Source organism: Penaeus vannamei, chromosome 21, assembly GCF_042767895.1.
Source record: "Penaeus vannamei isolate JL-2024 chromosome 21, ASM4276789v1, whole genome shotgun sequence".
Classification (NCBI taxonomy): Eukaryota; Metazoa; Arthropoda; class Malacostraca; order Decapoda; family Penaeidae; genus Penaeus; species Penaeus vannamei.
In genome coordinates, this window is record NC_091569.1 from 14207002 (window position 1) to 14219501 (window position 12500).

At 46.9% G+C, this 12500-nt stretch overlaps 1 protein-coding gene across 13 annotated transcripts in view; it reads right to left on the reverse strand.

The window, feature by feature from the left end:
* The window catches only part of unc-104 (kinesin family member unc-104), a 179603-nt gene that overhangs the window by 123130 nt on the left and 43973 nt on the right, over positions 1 to 12500 (reverse strand). For 11 of the 13 annotated variants that reach the window (XM_070135938.1, XM_070135936.1, XM_070135932.1 and 8 more), the window contains exon 1: positions 10329 to 10592. The exons of 1 other annotated variant lie outside the window; for it this stretch is intronic. The gene's annotated coding sequence lies outside the window, so the exon portion shown is untranslated. Of the gene's footprint in view, positions 1 to 10328; positions 10594 to 12500 lie in introns of those variants that run through there. One more of the 13 variants, XM_070135930.1, reaches the window with a different exon arrangement.

Below are 12500 nucleotides of genomic sequence, written 5' to 3' on the forward strand. Positions count from 1 at the left end.
AAGAGCAGTGACAGAAGTGAGAGCAGTGGCAGGAGTGAGAGCAGTGACCTTGTTTGAGTACAGTGAAGGAAAGAAACAGTTGGCGAAAGTGATTGTTAAAATACGGTTTAAGGGAAGGAACAGCTGGCGGCTGTACAGTGAAGGAAAGGGGTAAATCGGCTACACTGACACTGCTGGGATAAGGAAAGTTGGTGAAGTACACAAAAAGAAAGGGAAGTCAGTGACATATGGTGAGGTAACAGTGAAAGACACTATCGAGAAAACGTGACGAAAATGAGGGAAAAAAAAGAATAGATGACGGCAGCGACATCTATACAACGATGACAGCTGAATTACGGTGATTTTATTGGGATCAGTGAAAATAATGAAAAAAAAAATCATAGAGCAGCCGGCGACAGTGAGAGTTTCAGTGCAGTGAAAAACAACGCAAAACTGGTATTAAGAAAGGTCGAAACAAATAACATGACGGAAATAACATTATCAAAGTTATCGTACTGTCACAGTTAAGAATCAATTGCCAACAGCGACTATATTGATGTAGGATAAAAGAGGCAACAAAAGAGATACTGACATTTAAGATTCAAAAAATATGGCATCGGTTTCATGACCTTTATTTAGGTTGTTTATGAGGGAGATAGAAAAAGAGAGGGGAGGGAGGGAGGAAGAGGATGGAGAGAGGGAGGAAGGAAGGGACGAAGAGGGAGAGGGAAAAAGGGAGAGAGGGAGGGAGCGAGGGAGGCAAGGAGCGAGGGAGAGAGAGAGAGAGAGAAAGCGGGGAGAGGAGTGGAGATGGGGAGAGAGAGAGAGAAAGACTTACACAGAGAGAGAAAGATTTAAAGAGAGAGAGGGAAAGAAAGAACGACAAGAGAGAGAGCGATACACAGACACCGAGAAACACAAACAAAGTAATCAACATAGGAAACATCTGAGAGTAAGACCAAGTATTCCCAAGTCTCACCCTAACAGCAAACGACAGCCATGCCACCATGACATCAACAGTGTCATAAAACAAGGGATGATGAGTGGCACAGACGGAGCAAGAGCAGTAGATAGTCATTTTAATACATAAAGACGAAAATAGAAACAAAGCATTAAGGCGGTAGACGCGACAAAGCCTAAACAATGACAATAAATCTAAAATAGATATAATAAACAAACAAATGCGTAAATAAAAAATCAGACAATGGAGACAGAGTGAGACAAAAGCCCCAGGAACAGAGGGCGATATAAAGCATCATCAGAGTGCCACAAAAGGCGAAAATAGTACCAGGTCGACATAATGAAGCCAAAAATAATAAGAAAAAAAAGCTCTTGGAAGATAAAGGAACGTGAAAATAGCACCAAGGAGAGGGACAAAACACTCGAAGAACAGACAGAGAGGGAACGGGAGAACAGATGGAAAATACCAACAGAACAACAATGCAATCGAGCAACAGAACACAACAGATTGAGAAGGCAATAATAAGCTAATAATAATAATAATAATAATAATAATAATAATAATAATAATAATAATAATAATAATAATAATAATAATAATAATAATAACAATAATAATAATAATAACACTAAAAGAAGGTAAAATTTCGTAGATAGAGAAAGCAATAACAAGTAATGGGGCAAACATAAGAGAAAAAATAGGACACAGAAACGACAGCGAAGCGTCCAAACAAGAAGCAAAGCACAGCAGAGTGTGTTCGATGCAGCCATATAAGCAAAGGACAATAGGCAGAGCTCCCACCCCCGTAAAAAGAAAAAAAACAAAAAGTATATCATTTACCAGTACGAGACATCAAAAACTTGTTAAAACAATAGTAAAAAAAAAAATCACAAAGAGCGATCCCAAAATAGCCCTAAGTAACAGAGTGAAGCACGAAAAAAATGCAAATGGCGGCAAAACAGAGCCAGAAACAGCTGATGGACGGCAGACAGGAGCCAAAGAGAACCAAAAACGGAGGCAGAATTCAGCAGCTAAAATAAAACACAGCCAAAAGTATGGTATGTGGAAGGCAAACCAAAATACAGCAGGTAGTACAGAGAGGCAAAATACAGCGTGTAGAATAAAACAAAAGCTAAAAAAAAAAAAAAAAAAGAACCACCAATCTAGGCAAAATAGAACCCTAATAGAGACAAAATCGAACCAACAACATGACAAAAAGAAAATCGATACGAAATACAACAGAAAATTACCCCCCCCCTCAAAAAAAGGCCCAAAATACACCATAAAAAAGCAAAACCAGCTCCAAAACCATAAAATCCACACACACAAAAACAAAAAAATACAACAAATAAACCCAAAACCGAACCAAAAAATACAAAAATGAACCACGACCCAACACACACCAGATTAAGAGCAAAAACAGAGCCCCGACACAGCAGAGGGCGGCAGATGGTGCGGGCAGAGCGGCGCCAGGCAGGCTCACCGCCGTCCGGGGTCGATATCGATCACCAGCTGGTCTGCGGCGAAGGGGAATTCGGGGGAGGAGACTTCGAAAGGGAGGGGAGATGGAGGGAAGAGATAAAGAGGGAGAAGGAAAGGGAGGGGAGATAAAGAGGGAGAAGGAAAGGGAGGGGAGATAAAGAAGGAGAAAGAAAAGAAGGGGAGATAGAGGGGAAGAGATAAAGAGGGAGAAGGAGAGGAAGAGGAATAACGGTGAAGAGATAAGAGGAGAGAAGGGAAAGGGAGGGAGATGGAGGGGGGAAGGGAGATAGAGGGGAAGAGATAAGGAGAGAGAAGGAAAGGGAGGGGAGATAAAGAAGGAGAAAGAAAAGAAGGGGAGATAGAGGGGAAGAGATAAAGAGGGAGAAGGAGAGGAAGAGGAATAGCGGTGAAGAGATATAGAGGGAGAAGGAAAGGGAGGGGAGATGGAGCGGAAGAGATAAAGAGGGAGAAGGAAAGGGAAAGGAGATAGAGGGGAAGAGATAAAGAGGGAGAAGGAAAGGGAGGGGATATAGAGGGGATGAGATAGAAGAGAAGAAAAGGAAGGGGAGATAGTGAGGAAGAGATAAAGAGGGAGAAGGAAAGAAAGAGGAATAGCGGTGAAGAGATAAAGGGAGAAGGAAAGGGAGGGAGATAGAGGGAAAGAGATAAAGAGGGAGAAAGAAAGGGAGGGGAGATAGAGGGAAAGAGATAAAGAGGGAGAAAGGAAAGGGAGGGAGATAGAGGGGAAGAGATAAAGAGGGAGAAGGAATGGGAGGGAGATAGAGGGGAAAGAGATAAGAGGGAGAAGGAAAGGGAGGGGAGATAGAGGGGAAGAGATAAAGAGGGAGAAGGAATGGGAGGGGAGATAGAGGGGAAGAGATAAAGAGGGAGAAGGAAAGGGAGGGGAGATAGAGGGGAAGAGATAAAGACGGAGAAGGGAAAGAAGGGGAGGTGGAGGGGATGAGATACAGAGGGAGAAGGAAAGAAAGAGGAATACAGGGGAAGATATGAAGAGGGAGATGGGAGAAGAGGCAAAGAGATTAAGAGGGAGAGTACAACCTAAAGAATGGAGAGCTCTGAGAAAACACAGGATGGCATTCACTTGTAAAAGGTGATTGCTGAGACATACGCACACACGCACACACATGCACACAGGGAGGGAGGGAGGGGGAGAGGTAGAGAGGTAGAGAGGTAGAGAGGTAGAGAGGTAGAGAGATAGAGAGGTAGAGAGGGGGAGAGAGAGAGAGAGAGAGAGAGAGAGAGAGAGAGAGAGAGAGAGAGAGAGAGAGAGAGAGAGAGAGAGAGTGAGAGAAAGCGACACACACACAGAAAGTGATAAAAATAAGTAACCCGCTTCTGAAAACGGATGAATGGAAGTGGAAAATGAAAAAAAAACACACAAACAACAACTTCCGAAGAATGAATGCATAAAAAACGCATTTTTTTACATCGTCCTTTCCAGATTCTTCACAGCGGAATAGAAACAAGAAAATAAAAAAAAACACTATGACTGAAATATGAGAATAAGCGACAAAGACCAATAAAAAATGATAACGCCGCTAATAACAATAATCGTAGAGAAGATAGCATTATCTGTAATCATAGGGATATCAATAAATAAATAGCCACGCCCTCCACGTGTGTATGTGTGTGTGTGTGTGTGCGTGTTTATTCGACGCTAAACCAGTCAATACCAATACGACTACGAAAACCTCAATGGGCGCCAGGACTGCTACAAGCACGCACACACATCCGTCAACACGCACGCAAATCCGACGGTATACACGCACGCACACACACGCACGCACGCACGCACACACACACACACACACACACACACACACACACACACACACACACACACACTCACACACACATACTCACATACGCACACACACACACACATAGCCTACTTCCTGCAAGTAGGTTATCGCCATACCCCGTCACGCTGTGCCCGCATGTTGTACACTCTACTTATGATGGGATGGGGGATGGGGGGGGGATGGGGGCAATGAGGAAATGGGCGAAGGAATAACGGGGAACTGGGGAAGGAGGGCGTCACGAGGGAGGAGGTGGAGGGAATGGGTGTCATGAGGAAGAGAGGGATTTAGAGCGCTATGAGTGAGGGAGGAGTAGGGTGGTGGGATGGTGTTAGGGAAGGAGGGAGGGTATGTAGGAAAGGGGAAAGAGAAAGAAGGAAGGGGGGAGGGAAGGGTGAAGGAGAAAGAGAAAGAAAGAAGGAAGCAGGGAGGGAGGGGAAAGGGAAGAAAGGAGGGAGAGAAGGAGAAGCGGGAAGTGGGAAGGGGAGGGAAAGAGAATGAGATGCAAGGGATAAAGAAGAGAAGAGGAAGAAAGAGAATAAGGGAAGAATATCAAGAAAAGAAGGAGGAAAGGGAGAGGAGAGGGAGGGAGGGAGGGAGGGAGGGAGAGGGAGAGGGAGAGGGAGGGAGGGAGAGAGGGAGGAGGGAGGGAGGGAGAGGGAGAGGGAGAGGGAGAGGGAGAGGGAGAGGGAGAGGGAGAGGGAGAGGGAGAGGGAGAGGGAGAGGGAGGGAGGGAGAGAGGGAGGACAGGGAGAGCGTCCGTCCGTCACCCCAAGACACCCATGCTAAATACGACAGCCAATCCGCTCGAAATCGATCTGCATGCGAACGGCCCCCGACTCATCCCTCGGCAGGCGTCGGGCGGGAGTCGGCGACGTCCGAAAACAGCGGTCGGGTCGCGCGGAGAAACAACAGCTCGGGATTCGGGAACGAGACAAGAGGGAGGGAGGGAGGGAGGGAGGGAGAGGGAGGGAAAGGGAGGGAGGGAGAGGGAGAGGGAGGGAGGGAAAGGGAGGGAGGGAGGGAGGAGGGAGGGAGGGAGGGAGGGAGAGGGAGGGAGGGAGGGAGAGAGAGAGAGAGAGAGAGAGAGAGAGAGAGAGAGAGAGAGAGAGAGAGAGAGAGAGAGAGAGAGAGAGAGAGAGAGAGAGGGAGAGAGAGAGAGGGGGATAGGGAGGGAAGAGGGAGGGAGGGAGGAGTGGAGGGGAGAGGAGGGAGGGAGGGAGAGAGAGAGAGAGAGAGAGAGAGAGAGCAGAGAGAAAAAGAGAGAGAAAAAGAGAGAGAAAGAATAGGGAAAGGAGGGAGGGAGGGAGGGAGGAGGAGGGAGGGAGGGAGAGAAGTCAATGGAAAGAAAGAGGAAAGAAAAGGTGGGAAGGGAGAGAAATAAAAGAGAGAAGAAAAATAAAGAAAACATGAGAGGCAAGAGTGAGAGAAAAAGAGGGAAACATGAAAGAAAAAAGGAAAGAAAAAGGAAAGGAAAAATTGAGAAACATGAGACGAAAGAACAGGAGAGGGAAAAAGAGAAACAAGAGGAGAGAGAAAAAATATTTCCAACGTAATACCCTTAACAAAACAAGAACCAGTCGATTTCTCTATATTTCCACCTATGCCCATCCATCTATGTCTATCCATCTAATCTATCTAAATATCCATCTATCTGTCTACCTATCTATCTACCAAATTATCTATTTGTCTACCCATCTCTCTACCTACATTCTATTTGTCTACTTAACTATCTGTTTACCTATTTCTCAATTTGTCTACCTTCTATTTGTCTACTTAACTATCTGTCTACCTATTTCGCTATTTGTCTACCTATCTATCTAGCTAACTATCTATTTGTCTACCCATCTATTTACCTATTTGTCTATCTACCAAACTATCTATTTGTATACCCATCTATCTACCTATTTGCCTACCTATCTACCTACATAACCACCCATCTATCTACCTAACTACCCATCTACCTACCTAATTAACCATTTACCTATCAACCAACCTAACTACCCATTTACCTATCAACCAACCTAACTAACCATCTACCTAAATAACTACCCATTTACCTACCTACCTACCTAACTACCCAACTTCCTATACATCTATCCACCAAGTCGACACGGAACCCAAGAACCGCAAAAAAAGACTAGGAGCTAGAGAGAGAGAGAGAGAGAGAGAGAGAGAGAGAGAGAGAGAGAGAGAGAGAGAGAGAGAGAGAGAGAGAGAGAGAGAGAGAGAGAGAGAGAGAGAGAGAGAGAGAGAGAGAGAGAGAGAGAGAGAGAGAGCCGGCCGGCGGAGCTTCGCGATAAAGAGGGGCGTCGACAGGGAAAGAGGGGAAAGAGGGGGAAATAGGAGAGGGAAAAGGGAAGAAAGGAAGAGGGAAGAGAAGAGGAAGGAGGGGAGGAAGGGAGAGGGAAGGAGGAAAGAGAGGAATAGGAAAGAAAGGAGGAAGGAGGGGAGAAAGGAGAGGAGAAAAGAAGGGGGAAATAAGGGGAAGAGGGGATGAGGGAAAATAGGAGAGGGGATGAAGGGAGGAAGGAAGAGGGAAGAGACGGAAAGAAAATGGAAATAACAGGGTTAGAAAAACTGAAAAGGAGAGGGGAAGAAGGGAAAGAAGAACGGAAAAAAAGAAGAACGAAGGGAAGGGAAAAGGAGAAGGGGGAAGAAGAAGGAGGGGGAGGGGAAGAAGGAGGAAGAGTGTGGGGGGGAGGGAAGGGTTATCGGGTGTCTCGAGGCTATCCATAAATACCATGACTCACAGAGGAAAAGGGGGGAGAGGAGAGAGGGGGAGAGGGGAGAGGGGGGGATGGGGGGGGGGGGTTGTCGCCGCACTGTCTCGCTGGGTTTCTGAACACGCGACGAACGGGAGAACCATCGTCTTATCGTCGCCAGCTCCGCCCGCATGGTGCAGCGCAAGAGGCGAGAGAGGCGACTGCAAATGCAAAACAGATATTGCCGAGTCGCTATAACAGCTTGCTTGCTTGCCCTCTTGCTTGCGTGCTTTCTGTGCCGAAAACAAGCTTAATTCAAGCTAAGAGAGGAAGAAAAAAAGAAAAACAAATTCAAGTATCTGATTCTTTGGTTTTCCTTCCAAATATAGATTTTCTTGTCTCCGGGTGAAAAAACAATAGTCAAAATGGCCGCAATTTCTTCCCTCACCTGCCACTCTACTATCAACTGTTCCCTCTTCCATCATTCCCTCATTATCTAACAATTAATCTGTTAATTTATCTATTGTTTTTATATATACCAATAACATTACTATATAACCTGGTAATGTATCCATTTTTTTAGCTCTACAAAAAACGAAATAATGAATTTATGGATTTACCTATTTCCCTATTTATTCATACAAAAAAGTAATATATGAAGTTATTTATTGTATCCTTTATACTTCATTTATACCCAAAACACCATAATCCGTAATGGGTGGATCAATCCATCTCCTTCTTTATCATCCCCCCCCCCCAAAAAAAAAAAAGATGGCTAATCTTCCATAATCCCCCCTCCCCCCCCCGCTTAACCCCATCCTCATCTCGCCTTCGTCATTCCCCCGCATGTCCTGATGACCTCAGATGACCTCATCAATCGCCTCTCTCTCAACCTCGTTCCCCCTCCTATCCCCCTCCTCTTCTCCCCTAATCCCTTCCTCTTTCTCCCCCTCTTCCCTACCTTCCCCTCTTTCCCCTTCACCCCTTCCCTCTCTACCTTTCCCCCTTCTCCCCCTCCTCCCCCCTTCCCCTTAAAGTATTGACCTCCTCGACCCTTGATGGCTCTCGCTTCTCGCCTGAATGACTAAGCTACTTTCCTTGCTTTGGCTTGAGTCTGCTTGATCGAATGGCCAAGATACTAAGTTATATTTCTTACTCGTTCTTGGTTGGTTTTGCTTGCTACTTTGCTATTTTTTCTTGCTTGCCTTGGATTGCTTTTGCTTGCTTTTACTTGCCAATGTTTGCTCTCGCTTGCTTGCATTTCGTGTTTCTCCCCAATACGAAACCGGTTTGATCTGAGTGAAATTTCCCCTCGTGTACGGGCGTTCGTGTGTAAAAAATGAAGAAAAAATACAAACACGTAGGAGAGAAAAAAACGCACACGAAAGAACTAGAAAAAAATCAAAAGCAAATAATTATCTTTAAAAATCTTTTTGTGACATGACATCTTTTTTTTCTCGGTTGCAGTATATTTTTTCCTTCTTTCCTTGCCTCCTTCCAAGACCAAAGACAAGCTACGGAGAAACCAAATCATCCACCTCTCTTTTCTTCAACAAAAATAAATACATAAATAAAATAAATTAAAATAAAACAAAACACAGAATAACCCGAGAAATCCTGTTCAACGGAACACTATAACCTCAAGTTTCCAGGAACCAGAAACTCCTCTGCATCCTCTTCCCCCCCCCCCCCCGGTGTTGTCCCAGCTGCAACAACAGCTGATGATCAATATCCTCGGTCTTACCTCCCGGCGAACCGCTACCACACGCCGAAACGGAGCGAGATAGGCCTACCCACACGCGAGCCCACCCTGGATGAGGATATTCCTACACCCAGGCCAAAGCTTTGCCGGTTGACTACACACGAGCAGAGCCTATGCGATAGGCCTCCGAACACACGGGTTACATCGATGTGAAATGGGGACGCAGACACACGAAAATCGGCTCAGACACGCGCCGTACCTGTGCGAAGTAGGCCTATCGCCGGCTGTCTGCACAACCCAGTTTGAGATTCTATTGGGAGAGCAAATTTGATTCCGGATGGGGCGGAGAGAGTGGACTAAAAAACGGAATGTTATATGTTCCATTTAGATGGATTAGAATGCATTTTTTGTGCAATTGCTGCAACCAACGTATATTTCTTTTTCCGAAAATCATTTTCTATGTCAATTTTCTAGCAATTTTCGAGGTCACTTTATCAAAGACGAAAAAAAAGTTTTTTCCCTTCCCTTTTATCTTTGCAAAAAAATCCCCCCCAAAAATTCTCATAAAAGAAACTTCTACATAACCATCCTTGATTTTCCGATATTTTTTCTCGATTACCCATCCTATCAAACGTCTCTCTATCATGAATTCTCGACATATATATCTTGGATTCTTAGTTGATATAAACGCGATTCCTCATGAGAAAAATCCCTATTCTATTACGTAAAAAATCTCCCTTTTTTGCCGTAAACTGCAAAGCAATGTAATCCGAAACCCTCACGGAAGCCTCTGAAATCAGCATGGAAACCCCCTGAATCGAAATCTAATGCGGACTGGGTGGCTATGTGATTAGGGAGAAGGAGGGGGGAGGAAGAGGGGGAGAGGGAGAAGGAGGGGGAGAAGGAGGGAAGGAAGAGGGAGAAGGAGGGAGGGGAGAGGAGGGAGAGGGGGGAGAAGGAGGGAGAGGGAGGGGAGAAGGAGGGAGAAGGGAGGGGAGGAGGGAGAGGGAGGGGGAGGGGGAGGGGGAGAGAGAGGGGGGAGGGGATGAAGGAAGGAAAGGGAGAGAGGGAGAAGGAGGGGGAGGGAGACGGGGAAGGAAAGAGGGAGAAGGAGGGGGAGGGAAAGAGAGACAGAGATCGGAGTATTAGGAGTCGGAGAGGTAAAATTCGGAGTCCTCGTTGGTCGCCATCCTTATCCCCGCAGGATGAACTGGAGGACCAGCTGGGATGATGACCAAGAGGACGAGGACTTCAGCTGAACCCGCCTGCAATACGGAGAGGGCTGACTGAAGGAATTCTCGGTTTGCAATCTCTCGTGAACATATGATCCGCAGATTTCGCAATTTGCATGCAACGCCTCCTCAACCGTTACTTCAATTGCACAGAGATCCGACGCTCGTTGCAAGAACAGAAAGGAAGGCGGAGAGGTGTGTTGCAGAGCAGCTGGTGCGGCGGAGAAAAAAAAAAATACAAGGGGGAACTGCGTCACAACACGGGACACTGGAGGGAGCGACGTCCCCCTCCCTCCCTCCCTTCCCCTCAGCCTAAAAAAATACCCTTGGTGAAGTGTCCCTTTCCCCGAGCCCCCCTCCCTGGCCTTCCGGATTCCCCGTCGGGCAAAGCAAAGGGCTCGTCGGGCTGAGGGCGAGAGGCGGTGGGCGCGGCTGGAGTATACTCACGCCGAGGCAAGATGGCTTCCAGGCACCAGCGAGTGATTGATCGGCGACGGAGCTGAGCTGCCCCGGACACTACACGAGGAAGGAGGAAGGGCCTCGAAGCTCCAAGTCCTGAGGGCTTTGCTGGCCTAACACCGCTGCCTCCACGCTACACCGCGGCCCGGCCCCATCTCCACTAGAACCCGCGCAAAAAATATCCCGGCAGACGGCGACTTGGGTGTACACAGCAAGACGGAACACTCGCCAGAAACACAGTGCCTCTGCCGCGAGCTTCCAGGCGGACGCTGACGTCACCGGCGCCTGCGTCCTGCCACCGCCCACTAGACTTCCAGCGCCTCCCCTCCCCCCCCCCTCTCCTGCTCCTCCTCCGGCAGCCAACACTACCACCACCACCGCTGCCAACATTCGCACACGGTGCTCCACACGTATTAACCCTTGTTCTGTCATAATCTGTACCGTCCTTTCACTGGGAATATGGAAGCTGAAAAACAAAACAAACAAACAAAATAATTTCACCTGCCAATCCCTGAAAAGAAAATATCCGGCAGAAGAGAATGAGCTATGACGTCATCGCGCGTTACGTCATAGATATTGACCAATGGGAGGTCGAATTTGTAGCCATTTCGTTCTCCCGACGAAGATCTAATCCTACACATCGCTGACAGTCGCACTGCATGTCCCTCAAATATGCCTCCCCCCCTCTCAACGCATAACAGAAACCCCGCTGTCAAAATAAGCACAAGATCCGCGAGCCAATATGTTGACAAAACACGACCCGAAATCTCCGAAGTGGCAACCCCCCGTCGACCAAACATCGATTGCGGGCTCAACCGTAGCCACGAAAATACAACGGAGGTGAATAATAAATAATTTCTATTATTAGGGAGAAGCTAAGAGGGGAAGGGAGACAGGGAGGAGGGAGATTTTATGCCCTTTTCGATGCCCTTTTCATTCTTCTCGTCTCCCTGAATGAGACGGATTCACACGGACTCGGAGCTTCGGTTTTCGGTTCGGATCCGCCTCGTCGTCGCCCCGGTTCGAATTTCCCTTGCGGAACCCCCTCCCCCCCAGTCTCCGACCTCACGTTGTTGTTGTTAGTGCTGCTGTTGTTGTAGTTGCTGTTCTTGTTGTTGTTGTTAGTCTTCGCCTTCTGTTTTTTTTTTCTTTCTATTTCTTTCTTCTTCCTTTTTCTTCTTCTTTCTCGTCCTCCTTCCCCATATCATTACCTCCTCCATCAACCCTTGTTACACTGCGTTTACCTCCATCCCGGATACGAAGTTTTTTTTTCTCTATCTCTTTTCTTATCGAATTTTGACTTGTTCGGTCTTCGGTCTTCCGATCCGCCGAACCCAAAGAGAGGACATACTCGTACTTCTTGTCTTTCCATTCCTTTCTTTCTTTCTTTCTTTTGTTTTTTTACACGACACTCTTCTGTTGTCTGTCTCAACCCACCCACCCCACCGCCCCTTCCCCCACCCTCTCTCCCCTCCCTTGTAAGAAAGCTGTGATTTGGCTGTGATTTGGGGGAAAATAAGGGAGCGGAGGGGAGACAAGGGGTTGAAAGGGGGAGACGAGGCGGTAGGAGGAGAGCAGGAGTGAGGAGAGAGGAGGGAAGAGAAGGGAAGAAGAGGAGAGTCGAGGAGAAGAGTAAGGTAGAGTGGAGTAAACAAGAAGGGACAAGAGTAGGGTAGAGGAAAGAGGGGAGAGTAGTAACGAATACGAGAGTAAAGAACACGAGAGGGGAGGAATGGAAAGGGAAAGGAAGGAAAAGGAGAAAAAGTAAGGGAAGGGGTAGGAAAGGAAGATAAAGGAAGAAAAAAAGAAGGGAAGGGATAGGAGAGGAAGGAAAAAGAAGAAAAAGAAGGTAAAGGAATGAAAAGGAAAAAAGAAAAAAAGGGAGAGAAGGAAGGAATTTTTAAGAGAGAGAGAGAGAGAGAGAGAGAGAGAGAGAGAGAGAGAGAGAGAGAGAGAGAGAGAGAGAGAGAGAGAGAGAGAGAGAAAGAGAGAGAGAGAAATATTTAAAACAAAAGAAAGGGAAGGGAAGGAAAAAGAAGGAAGGGAAGGGGTAGGAGGACGATGGGAAGACTAGATATAAACACGACCATGCCTACACTCTGACGCCTTACACTGGGTATTGATTCAACCAGTCGTCATGCAATGGCAAGTAGGGGGGGA